Genomic DNA, 12,810 nt, shown 5'->3' on the forward strand with positions numbered 1-12,810 from the left:
ACAGATGTTTCTAGGGACATCCTCAGGGCTGTGGAGCCTCCTGTGAAGCGTGGCTGTATAATGTGTCGGTTGGAAAACTTGGTTTTGTTCCTACTGCTTCCAGTTGTTCGTTGCAGTGGTTGGTATTTTGGGTCTAGGTCAATGTGTTTATCGATGAAGTTCATATACAGAAAAGCTGCATACACAGACCAGATCCTGAATTATAACAGCAACCACCCAAACACACAAGAGAAGCTGCATTAGGACCCTGATCAAAGAGCTACACTGAACAAAGAACAAAGAAGAACAAACAAAATGTACAGCCCAGGAACAGGCCCTTCGGCCCGTCAAGCCTGAGCCGATTCAAATCCACTGTCTACACCTGTCGCCCAATTCCTAAGCATCTGTATCCCTCTGCTTCCCACCTACTCATGCATCTGTCCAGACGCATCTTAAATGAATCTACTGTGCCAGCCTCTACTACCTCTTGTGGCAACACGTTCCGGGCACCTACCACCCTCTGTGTAAAGGGCTTGCTGCTTATATCCCTCTTAAACTTTTCACTTCTCACCTTGAACGCGTGATGTCATGTTATTGAATCCCTCACCCTGGAAAAAAGCTTATCTCTATCTACCCTGTCTATACCCTTCATGATTTTATAAACCTCAATCACGTCCCCCCTCAATCTCCTTTTTTCTAATGAAAGCAATCCTAACCTACTCAACCTCTCTTCATAGCTAGCACCTTCCATACCAGGCAACATTCTCGTATACCTTCTCTGCACCCTCTCCAAAGCGTCCACATCCTTTTGGTAATGTGGCGACCAGAACTGTATACAATATTCTAAATGTTGCCTAACCAAACTCCTGTACAATTGTAACATGACCTGCCAGCTCTTATACTCAATATCTTGTCCAATGAAAGCAAGCATACCATATACCTTCTTGACCACTCTATCCACCTATGCAGCCACCTTCAGGGTGCAATGGACCTGCACTCCCAGATTTCTCTGCTCATTAACTTTTCCCAAGGCTCTTCCGTTTATAGTAAAGTTCGCTTGAGAATTAGACTTCCCAAAATGCAACACCTCACATTTGCCTGAATTGAACTCCATCTGCCACTTCTCTGCCCAACTCTCCAGTCTATATTCTCCTGTATTCTTTGACAGTCCCGTATGCTTTCTGCTACTCCACCAATCTTCGTGTCATCTGCAAACTTACTGATCAGACCACCAAAGCCCTCCTCCATATCATTGATGTATATCACAAATAACATTGGCCCTAGCACTGATCCCTGTGGAACACCACTGGTCACCTTTCTCCATTTTGAGAAACTCCCTTCAACTACTACTACTCTGTCTCCTGTTGCTCAACCAGTTCTTTATCCACCTAGCTAGAACACCCTGCACACCATGTGACTTCACTTTCTCCATTAGTTTACCATGGGGAACCTTATCAAGCACTTTACTAAGGTTCATGTGTATGACATCTACAGCCCTTCCTTCATCTATCAACTTGGTCACTTCCTCAAAGAACTCTATTAAGTTGATAAAGCACGATCTCCCCCACACAAAACCATGTTGCCATAAGTCCATTCTCTTCCAAATATAAATAGATCCAATGCCTCAGTACCTTCTCCAGCAGCTTTCCCACCATTGATATCAGGCTCACTGGTCTGCAGTTACCTGGAATATCCCTACTATCCTTCTTGAACCGAAGGTCAATATGAGCAACCCTCCAGTCGTCTGGCACCTCACCTGTATTTAAGGATGCCACAAAGATATCTGTCAGAGCCCCAGTTATTTCCTCTCTTGTCTCCCTCAGCAACCTGGGATAGATCCCCTCCGGTCCTGGGGATTTGTCCACCTTAATATCCTTTAGTCTCCCCAACACATCTACCCTCCTTGTGTCAATGTGATCCAGAGTAAACAATTTCTATCTCTAGCCTCAACCTTCATCATGTCCCTCTCCTCAGTGAACACTGATGTAAAGTAACCAAGAATCTCGCACATTTTCTCAGGTTCAACACACAACCTTCCATCCTTCTCCTTTAGTGGACCTATCCTTTCTCTAGTTACCCTCTTGCTTCTTATATATGAATATAAGGCCTTAGGATTCTCCTTAATTCTGCTCGCTAAAGTTATTTCATGACCCCTTTTAGACCGCTTGATTCCTCATATAAGATTGGTCCTACTCTCCCAATATTCCTCAAAGCCTGTTCTGTTCTTAGCTGCCTGGACTTTATGTACCTTTCCTTTTCCTCGTGGGTAGTCGCATAATTTCTCCTGCCATCCACAGTTCACGAATCTTGCCTTTCCTATCCCTTGTTTTAAAAGAGACATGCCTATCCTGCACTATCTTTAATCTATCTTTGAAAGCCTCCCACATACCAAATGTAGACTTCCCTTCAAATAGCTGCCCCCAATCCACATTTCCCAGCTCCTGCCTAATTTTGATATAATTAGCCTTGGCCCAGTTTAATACTCTTCGCTTAGGACCACTCTCATCTTTGTCTATGAGTATTCTAAAGCTTACAGAATTGTGGTCACTGTTCTCAAATAAATTCCCCACTGCAACTTCTACCACCTGGTCTGGCTCATTCCCCAACACCAGGCCCAATATGGCCCCTTCCCTCATCGGACTATTGACATACTGCTCTAGAAAACTTGCCAGAGTGCTCCTCACAAATTCTGCCCCATCCAGACCTCTGACACTAAGTATATCCCAATCAATGTTGGGAAAATTAAAATCTCCCAACCCCCGACGCTGTTGCCTCTACATCTTTCCATAATCTGTTTACCTATTTGTTCTTCTACCTCCTGCTCACTGTTGGGAGGCCTGTAGTACAGCCCCAACAATGTAACTGCACCCTTCTTATTTCTCAGCTCTACTCATGATGCCTCACTGCTCAAGCCCTCCATAGTGTCCTCCTTTAGCACAGCAGTGATATCATCCCTGACCAGCAATGCAACTCCCACCCCCCACCCCCTTTTGCTTCCCTCCCTGTCCTGCCTGAAGCATCTATATCTTGAAACATTTAGTTGCCAATCATGCCCTTTCTTTAACCAAGTCTCTGTAATAGTAATACTCCCAGGCACCAATCCAAGCCCTATGTTCATCTGCCTTACCCACTATACACCTTGTATTAAAGCATATGCACTTCAGATCACCAGGTCGTTTTCACTCATCTGGTCTCTGCCTACTCTTCCCCTTGGTAATGTTAACTTCATGATCCTGTTCCTTACAGTCTCTAGTTTCCACCTCACTGTCTACGAGTCTTCTCTACTGGTTCCCAGCTCCCTGCCACATTAATTTAAATCCTCCCCAACAGCAGTAGCAAAAACTCCCCCAAGGACGTTTGTTCCAGTCTGGTTCAGGTGTAGACCACCCAATTTGTGATAGTCCCACCTTCCCCAGAATCCGTCCCAATGATCCACAAATCTGAACCCCTCCATCCTACACCATCCCTCAAGCCACGTGTTCATCCTGCCCTGGCTTTCATCTCCGCCCTGGCTAGCAAGTGGCAGTGCAGCACTCCTGCCCTGTGAAGGGAAGAAGAAGAGCACCTCCACAAAGTCTTTGCCAAGAATGGATATCCCCGCAACTTCATCCACAGATGTCTGGCAGACAAACAACACAGTGAGACACGCCATGACCCATCACACTAACTACCTTACATAAAAACGTCTCAGAGCTCCAGTCAGACTCCTCCAACCACTCAGATTTATGACAACACATAAACCGAAAGCCACGTTTTTACAATAACTCACCAGAACAAAAGACCCAATACCCATCGTATGCAGGAAAAACGTGGCGTACAAGATTCCATGCAGAGACTACATGATATAGTATATAGGACAAACATGCAGACAACTAGCAATCTGCATTTATGAACATCAACTAGACACTAAACACTAGGACCAGATATTACTAGTGTCTGTACACATAGATGACAAGGACCATAAATTTGACTGGGACAACACAATGATAATAGGACAAGCCAATCAGCGGATAGCCAGAGAATTCCTAGAAGCATGGCACTCATCAACAGACTCTATCAATAAACACATTGACCTGGATCCAATATACCAACCACTGTGACGAACAGTTGGTAGTAGTGGGAATGAAACCAAATAAACTCCAACTGACACAGTACAACAGCGCTTCACAGGAGGCTCCACAGGATGTCCCTAGAAAGGGGATGCAAGCCGAATTCCCAGCTTGGTGAACATATCCACAACAATTGCAGATTTTTTCCTGTTGAAGATGGTTATTGCTTCACACTCGTGTGATTTGATGTCACTTGCTTATCTGCCCAAACCTTTATATTGTCCAGGTCTTGCTGCATTTGGACATGGATTGCTTCAATATCTGAGGAGTCATGAATGATGCTGAACATTGTGCAATCATTGGCGAACATCCCCACTTCTGACCTTATGATGGAGGGCAGGTCATTGATGAAGCAGCTAAAGATAAGTGTGGCCTGGGCTATTTTACTGTACTTTGCTGCCGTGTGTCTCACACACGTGTTTAATAGGCCCCTCTGACGTGTTTTTAGCCCAGGGCCTTATGCTGGCTTGTTCCTCCGTTGATATTGGTGACTGCAGGGAGTGCAAGCAAGTCCTGTTGGTGGAGGTGAGTTGTTGCACTGTGTCAGGAACTGTCGGTATTTGGCAGGGCCCAACGCTGATTCCAGCTACAAATGTTTCCTGTTTAGAGGAATGCAGGTTATTGGAGTGTTTGTTTTTCAGATCAGCAAATCACCATCAATCCTGTCCTCCTGTAAGTGAACACTTACAATCCATACTTGGTTTGTCAGCAACACCAGCATTTACTGTTCACTAAAACTCTGACCTCTTTACACAGTTCAAGAGAATAGTGCTCCTGTTCATGGGGAGGTTTCCAGATCAGTGTACAGGACTGGTCATTATACTTACAGAAGGATGTTAATGCGTGGGAAGCAGTTCTAATATCTGGAATGAATGGATTGCCTTATGAGGAAAGTCTAGACCAGCTAGGCCTGTATCCTCTGCAGTTTAGAAGAGTCAGAGGTATAAGATCTTGTAGGAACTTGATGTGGAAAAGATGTTTCCTCTTGTGGGGGAATCGAGAACTAAGGGTCACTATTGAAGAATAAGCAGGTGCTATTGTAAGACCGAGATGAGGAAACCCTCTCAGAGGGTTTGAGTCTTTGGCATTCCCTTCCTCAAAAGACAGTGGGGAGATGCAGAATCTTCAAATGTTTTCAATGCAGTAGATAGATTCTCAATTGACAAGGGGATGAAAGGTAATTGGGTATGCTGGAATGTAGAGTTGAGATTAAAATCAAATCAGCCATGATCTTATTGAATGGTGGAGCAGGCTTGAAGGGCCGAGTGGCCTTCTCCTATTCCTTGTTCTTTGTTTGTATGCTAAGCCTAGGCAGAAACCGAAGGCGAAAGCTTTGAAAGGTAATCCCTTACTCTCTGTTACTTGTGTATGTTCATGGGTATTTCTCCAGAATCCCTGAATCTGCTCATCTGGGGACACTGAGACCATTTGTTGCATGAATGGGTCATCTTGGAAGCAGCAATGTCTGTGTATCGTAATGCTGTAGGGACCGCGTGATTCCCCCCACACAATCAAACATAGCCGACCCAGTGACTGTGTATCATGATGCTCATTCCTGAAGAAGGGCTCATGCCCGAAACGTCGATTCTCCTGCTCCTTGGATGCTGCCTGACCTGCTGCGCTTTTCCAGCAACACATTTTCAGCTATCATAATGCTGTAAATGGCACAACCTCACCAAGGAGCTGTGGACCCAATCTGCACAGTGTTTGTCAAAAGTGTTCCTAATCTCTCTCTCTCTCAGCACTTGTCAGGAAATTCCAGTGCAGAGCGTGGTAAGGTTGTGGCCTGGCAATATTACTCACACAGTTCCAGTTAACGTAATGACAGCAATACAGGAAGTGTCTTTTAACCAGAAATACTCATTTCAGCAGAGACAGGAACAGGGATCCCAGCCAGAGCTGGAGTCTGTCCTGGGGACTTAATCTCAGCATTGAAAGGGCATTGAGTCATTTTGCAGTGCTATGTTGATTGACTTTGTACCCAGTAAGGATGTGAGCTCTGTTATAATCCAGTCACCTGATCACCAGGCTGCTGTTCCGAAGAGAAACTAAGCTCCTTTAACTTAATCAAACATCACAGAGGGTCACGGGAAAGTTAGTTATAAAAGTAGAGATGACCCAAATCAGATGAGATGGTATCAGATCAGGTGTTCAAAAGTTAAGACAAAGAGTATGGTTTCAAGCTTCTTAAAGGAGCAAAGTGAGGAAGAGAGGTGGAGAGGTTAAAGGAGGGTATTCCAGAGTTTGGGGCGCAGGCAGCTGAGTGCACTTGCCAGTGGTGGAGCATTTGGGAATATGTTTGAGAGGTGATATAAAGAGTTTCACAGTAATCTTGTAGGGTTGTGGGGCTGCAGAAGGTTACAGAGGTTAGAAGTGGCAAAGCATTTGAGGAATTTGTAAATAGGGTTGAGAATTTTAAAACTGAGGCATAGCTGGACTAGGAACCATCTCAGTCCTTTGAACACAATGTTACCAGTCCATCTGTTGTCCTGAGGTTGGCAATACTCATCCAATGAATTAGCACCATGTGCAGTCCCTCACTCCCATGCCCAGGCTGAGCAGGAAACAGAGGCTGCAGGATCTCACGGTGATCATTGCACCGTGCATGTGCCTGGGAGGGAGAGACAGTGTGCCAACCTGTGTCCAGCAATGGGCTTCTGATGGAACGGGGACACCTTGGCAGTTCATCTGTCTAATATTTCAATCTAACATCGTTGGGTTCTTTAACCAGAATATGGTACAGGGCACAATAATGATTTGCTGAAACTTAGTCAAAAGTTTAAGCCTTCAAGCCTGCTCCACCAGTCAGTATGATCACCCAACTCAGTACCCTGTTCCTACCTTCTGTTCATACCTTTTGATCCCTTTAGAAATATATCTAACTCCTTAAAAACATTCCATGTTTTGTCTTCAACTGCTTTCTGTGGCAGAGAATTCCATTGGCTTACCACTCACTGGGTGAAGAAGTTTCTCCTTGTCTCAATCCTAAATGGCCTTCCATGTATCCTGATACTGTCACCCCTGATTCTGGACTCTCGGTAATGGGGAACATTCTTCCTACATGTACCCTGTATTGTGGTCACATAGTGTAGTCTGAAAGTATTGTGATCAAATCGTACAGGACTCTGATCGGAGCCACCCCGGGTACAATGCCCAGTTCCAGATGCTGGGACACAAGAGACTTTAAACACCAGAGTTTGAGCAGAAAGAAGGCACATGACAGTATTTTACTTTTTAATCTCATTACACTGACCATACTTTAACCTTTCATCGGAAAGACAGCCCTACGACAGTCTGGCACTCCCTCAGTACTGACCCCCTGACAGTGCAGTACTCCCTCAGCACTGACGTTTTGACTCTGTGACATTCCCTCAGCACTGACCCTTCGAAAGTGCAGCGCTGCCTCAGCACTGACTCTCTGACAGTGCGGCCCTCCCTCAGCTCTGGCCCTCCAGTGCGGCACTCCCTCAATGCTGACCCTCTGACAGTGCGGCACTCCCTCAATGCCGACCCTCCCTCAACACTGACCCTCCGACAGTGCGGCATTCCCTCAGCATTGACCCTTTGACAGTGCGGCGTTCCCTCAGCACTGATCCTCTGACAGTGCAGTATGCCCTCAGTTTGGGACTCAGAACATCAGGACCCTTATGGACAATCCCACTGGTGACAGATCGGGATGTCACACAGCCATCATTGCTGAGGAACGTCAGGCGCTATGTTATTGACATCGCTGCCCTGATTGAAACCCGGCTGGTAGGGGAAGGACACCTCAGGGATCAAGGTGGTGGCTACACCTTCCTCTGGAAAGGCAAGGTCAAAGAAGAGTCAGCTTCAACATCAGAACGAACTTTGAGTTGGTTGACCTTCCTCCAGAATAAGTGCATGCCTCGTGAGACTCGGGCTTCCCTTTGCTGGGAACCAGTATGTCACGGTATTCAGTGCATATGCACCAATGCTCGATGCAGCAGCTGGGGAATTCTACTCCAGCCTTGACCAGTCTCTCTCTGTGAGTCCCTGCAGTGGACAAACTAATCATCCTCAGCAACTTCAATGCTAGAGTCAGCAAAAGTACAGACCTTTGAGATGGTTAATCGGGAAAGAGAGAGTAGGGAAACAAATCTCCAACAGCACCCTTCTCCTGATCAAATGCCACCAACACACTATTCTGCCAAAGGGACAAATACAACACAATGTTGCAGCATCCACGCTCCAAACTTTAGCACCTCCTTGATTACATCATTGTCAGAGCGAGGGATTGGTAAAATGTTAGAACCACCCTCGCCATGGAACAGGAGCCGACAACTACTGGATAGACCATCACCTGATTCAGGCTGAAACTTTATTGCTGGAACAGCACAGCAGGTCAGGCAGCATCTAGGGAACAGAAGATTCGACGTTTCGGGCACATGCCCTTCTTCAGGAATGAGCAGAGAGTGTTCAGCAGGAGAAGATAAAAGGTAGGGAGGAGGGACTTGGAGGAGGGGCGTTGGAAATGTGATAGGTGGAAAGAGGTCAAGGTGAGGGTGATAGGTCGGAGTAGGGTGGAGGCGGAGAGGTCAAGAAGAAGACTGCAGGTCAGGAAGGCGGTGCCGGGCTGGAGGGATTCGGCTGAGACAAGGTGGGGGGAGGGGGGATGAAGAAACTGGTGAAGTCCAAGTTCATCCCCTGTGGTTGGAGGGTTCCCAGTCGGAAGATAAGACGCTCCTCCTCCGACCGTCGCGTTGTTGTGGTTTGGCGGTGGATGAGTCCAATGACCTGCATATCCTCGGTGGAGTGGGAGAGGGAGTTGAAATGCTGTGCTACAGGGTGATTGGGTTGGTTCGTCCGGGTGGCCCAGAGGTGCTCTCTGAATCGCTCCGCAAGTAGGCGGCCTGTCTCCCCAATATAGAGGAGGCCACACCGGCTGCAGCGGATGCAGTAGATAATGTGGGTGGAGGTGCAGGTGAATCACCTGATTCAATCCAGGATGAACATGAATACAGCCTGGTCGCAGCTGAGACGGAAAAAATAACCTCATACAAGCAGCTCATCTCGACAACCCTAGTGATCTTCAGCGACATCGAGTCACTGGATCCCAACAATGTCTCGTCCACCCTCAAAGTCGCCATCAATGCCTGCAAAACCTCGGTTGGCTACTACTCAACCAGGAGACACCAAGATTGGTTTGATGAGAATGATCAGGAGATCCAAGAGCTGTTAAGCTGGAAGTGCAGGCATTTCTGAATGTATAACAACAACCACACTCCGAAGAGAAAAGACAGACCTATAGGCGACTGAGGGCCAAGGTCCAACAATGAACCCGTGAATGGTTGACAGCCATGATGTGGAGGGATTCTTCAAGGCTGTCAAGACCACATACAGCCGAAACACCCAAGGTCCCCCACCACTGCTGGCCAAAAACAGTGTGACTCTTACCAAAGATAAAGAAGCCACCACACAATGCTGGGGGGAGCATTTCAGAGACCTCCTCAACGAAGGCTCTGTTGTCGATTCCAGTGTCCTTGAATATAACCCACAACATACTACACACCATGAGCTTAGCAACACCCCAGCCCTGCATGAAGGAGAGAAGGCCGTCTGTCAGCTCAAGAGCAACAAGGCTGCTGAAGCAGACAATATCTCTGCTGAGATATTGAAGTGCGAAGGCACAGAGCTCCCAGTGCAGCTACACACCCCTGTCTACTTTATCTGGAAGGCGGAGAATGTTCAGGGAGAGCTCTGAGATGTCACCATTGTAAGTATTTTCAAAAAAATGGTAACTACAGAGGAATCTCCCTGATGTCGACCATTGGAAAAGACATCGCCAAGGTCCTCCTCAATAGTCTCTGCCCTGTGGCTGAGGAACTCTTCCTGGAATCACAGGGTAGCTTTTGGCCACCGAGGGGTACAATGGACATGATTTTCACAGTGCGATAGCTACAGAGAAATCCAGAGAAAGGAACCTCCCATTGTTCATGGTTGACTTTGACCTTACAAAGGTGTTTGACACCATCAACCAGGAAGTATTATGGAGCATCCTTCTCCATTTTGGTTGTACCATGAAGCTTGTCACCGTCCTTAGCCTGCTCCATGATTCCGTGGAAGTCCTGGTAATGACAAATGGCTTCGCCACCAACCCATTCCCTGTTTGGACTGGTGTCAAGCAGGGCTGCATCATTGCCCTAACACTGTTCTTGATCTACCTTGCAGCAATGCTTCATCTCACCACTGACAAGTTCCCAGCTGGAGTGGAGGTAATCTGTGGAACCAGCAGGAAATTATTCAACCTCCACTGCCTTCAGACCTAAACCAACCCAGTGTCACTGAGCTGTAATATGCACATGATGCTTGCATATATGCAATATCAGAGGATGTACTCCAGACCATCGTCAGCACCTTTTACAGAGGTGTATGAGAGCATGGCTCTCACCCTGAACATCTGCAAGATGAAGGTCTGTCACCAATCTGGCCTGGCATTGTGGAGTGAAGGTCCATGCGGAGGCCTTATAGAATTTTGACCACTTCTAGTACCTTGCAAGTGTCCTATCAGCCAAAGCAGCGATTGATGAAGAGATCCACCACTGCCTCCGGTGTGCTACGCCAGCCTTTGGCCATCTGAGGCAAGAGTGTTTGAGGACAGCAGCATCAGACATGACACCAAGATCATGTTTAATGTGGTGGTTCCCGCCCTGTTATAGAGCTTTGAGACAAGTGCGGCACAGTGGCTCAGTGGTTAGTACTGCTGCTTCACAGTGCCAGGGATCCATGTTCAATTCCATCCACGGGTGACTGTCTCTATGGGGTTTGCACATCCTCTCTGTGTCTGGGTTTCCTCCCATAGTCCAAAGATGTGCAAGTTAGATGGATTGGCCATGGGTTGCAAGGTTACAGGGATTGGATGAGTGGGCTGCTGTTAGGAAGGTCGATGTGGACCCGGTGGGCCAAATGGCCTGCGTACCTACTGTAGGGGTTCTCTGAATAATTCGATGATAAGAAATGGACTGTCTACAGCAGACACCTTGAGGCGCTGGAGCAGTACCACAATGCGGCCTGTACAAGATCCTGCGAATCCACTGGGAAGAAAGATGCACCAACACCAGGGTCTTCGACCAGACCAACATCCCCAGCATTGAGGCACTGAACCCTCCTTGACTGGCTGCAATGGTCTGGGCACGTCGTCCACATGACCGACATGAGACTGTCCAAGCAGGTGCCCCATTCTCAGGTCTGAAACGGCAGCTGAACCCAGGTGGTTAGAGAAAGGACTTCAATGATACCTCAAGGCCTCACTGGTAAAATGCATCATTATCACAGACACCTGAGAATCACTGGCCCAAGACCATCCAAAGTGGAGGAGGATCATCCGGGAAGGCATAGAGGAGCTCAAGACATGCTGTCAGGAAAAAGCAGAAACCAGGTGAAAACAGTGAAAGGAGTGCACTGCCGTAACAACACCCTGCCCACCCATTCCCATGGCCACCTTCTGCCCCAAATGTAACAGAGCCTGTGGAAGCCGCATTGGTCTGTAAAGCCACCTACAGACTCACCCCAAGAGTGGAAGAGTCATCCTCATCCGTGAGGGACTGCCGATGAATGAATGACTACCTCAGCATTGACCCTAACATCCATAGGATGAAGGTCCTCTACCAACCTGGCCTGGTATTCTGGAGTGAATCCCCGGTCATCAAGGTCACCACTGACCCAGAGACAATGCAGCACTACTTCAGTTACTGACCCTCCAACAGTGCGGCGTTCCCTCAGCACTAACCCTCCGACAGTGCGGCGCTCTCTCAGCATTAACCCTCCGACAGTGCGGCACTCCCTCAGCACTGACCCTCCGACAGTGCGGCAGTCCCTCAGCACTGGCTCTCCGACAGCAGGTCACTCCCTCAGAACTGGAATAACTCTTCCCTTGCATGGTTCTTGAATCTGTGACATTTGAACTCTTGGAATACTGTGGTGTGATGTGAGCCTTGTCTGCTGTGGCAATCTGTAATGTCAGATAGCCTGCCACCATGTTCACTTGGATTTGAGACAGTTCAGTTCAGAACAGTGTATTTCTGTACACAATTATGCAGCTCCTCAGTGTCATACCAGTTTATGGTTCGAATCCATTAGGGTGATGTCATGTTCTAAGGCTGTGAGCAACAGCCTAGGCTGTCCCCTCTGCTGATCAGCCTCTTTAAGCCTGTGCAAGCCAGTCTCAGCCTTTAATAGAATGAGAGGGGAGGAGCCAGGCAGGTCCCTGGCTGATGTACTGACTGCACCTGCTGCAATATTCATGAGCAGGCAGGTTGGCCTTTGCAGGAAATACCTTCAGAGCAGGAGAGTGCACAAACGAGGAATAGAGAAGCTGCTAGAACTACTGAGGAGGTGAGACATTCACAAACCGAAAGAAAACTGATGACTGTTTCAGATGAAGACTGCCTTGTGTCAGATTGTAACTCACTGACTTGCAGTCGTCTGTGCTTGCAGCGCAGTAGCTGACGCGCAGGTTTTTCCCTGCTGTCTAAAGGTTGTTTATTGCTGGTAATTTTTAGTTTGACGACACTTGCCCCAGCTGCATGTTGACTGCATTGGCAGTGTGTATGTTTCTGAAAGTCTCATGAGGATTTGAGCAGGGCTTGTTAGTGGGTGAGATTACTCACTGCCGAAAGCTGTCAGCACCTGTCCTTGTCACTCTTCACATGCTACAGCTCTTGTTGTCACCGAGTTTACTCGACACCAAACCCTAAATGATTGC

The 12,810-nt window shown here is 47.5% G+C and overlaps 1 protein-coding gene across 6 annotated transcripts in view; it reads left to right on the forward strand.

The window, feature by feature from the left end:
• The window catches only part of fhip1b (FHF complex subunit HOOK interacting protein 1B), a 157,407-nt gene that overhangs the window by 15,112 nt on the left and 129,485 nt on the right, over positions 1–12,810 (forward strand). For 3 of the 6 annotated variants that reach the window (XM_087988499.1, XM_087988497.1, XM_087988498.1), the window contains exon 2: positions 4,315–4,613. The exons of 2 other annotated variants lie outside the window; for them this stretch is intronic. The gene's annotated coding sequence lies outside the window, so the exon portion shown is untranslated. Of the gene's footprint in view, positions 1–4,314; positions 4,614–12,335; positions 12,441–12,810 lie in introns of those variants that run through there. One more of the 6 variants, XM_087988500.1, reaches the window with a different exon arrangement.

The sequence above is a fragment of the Chiloscyllium plagiosum genome, unplaced genomic scaffold (genome assembly GCF_037043375.1).
Source record: "Chiloscyllium plagiosum isolate Xiang-an unplaced genomic scaffold, Cpla_swu_hap1 HiC_scaffold_6, whole genome shotgun sequence".
Lineage (NCBI taxonomy): Eukaryota > Metazoa > Chordata > Chondrichthyes > Orectolobiformes > Hemiscylliidae > Chiloscyllium > Chiloscyllium plagiosum.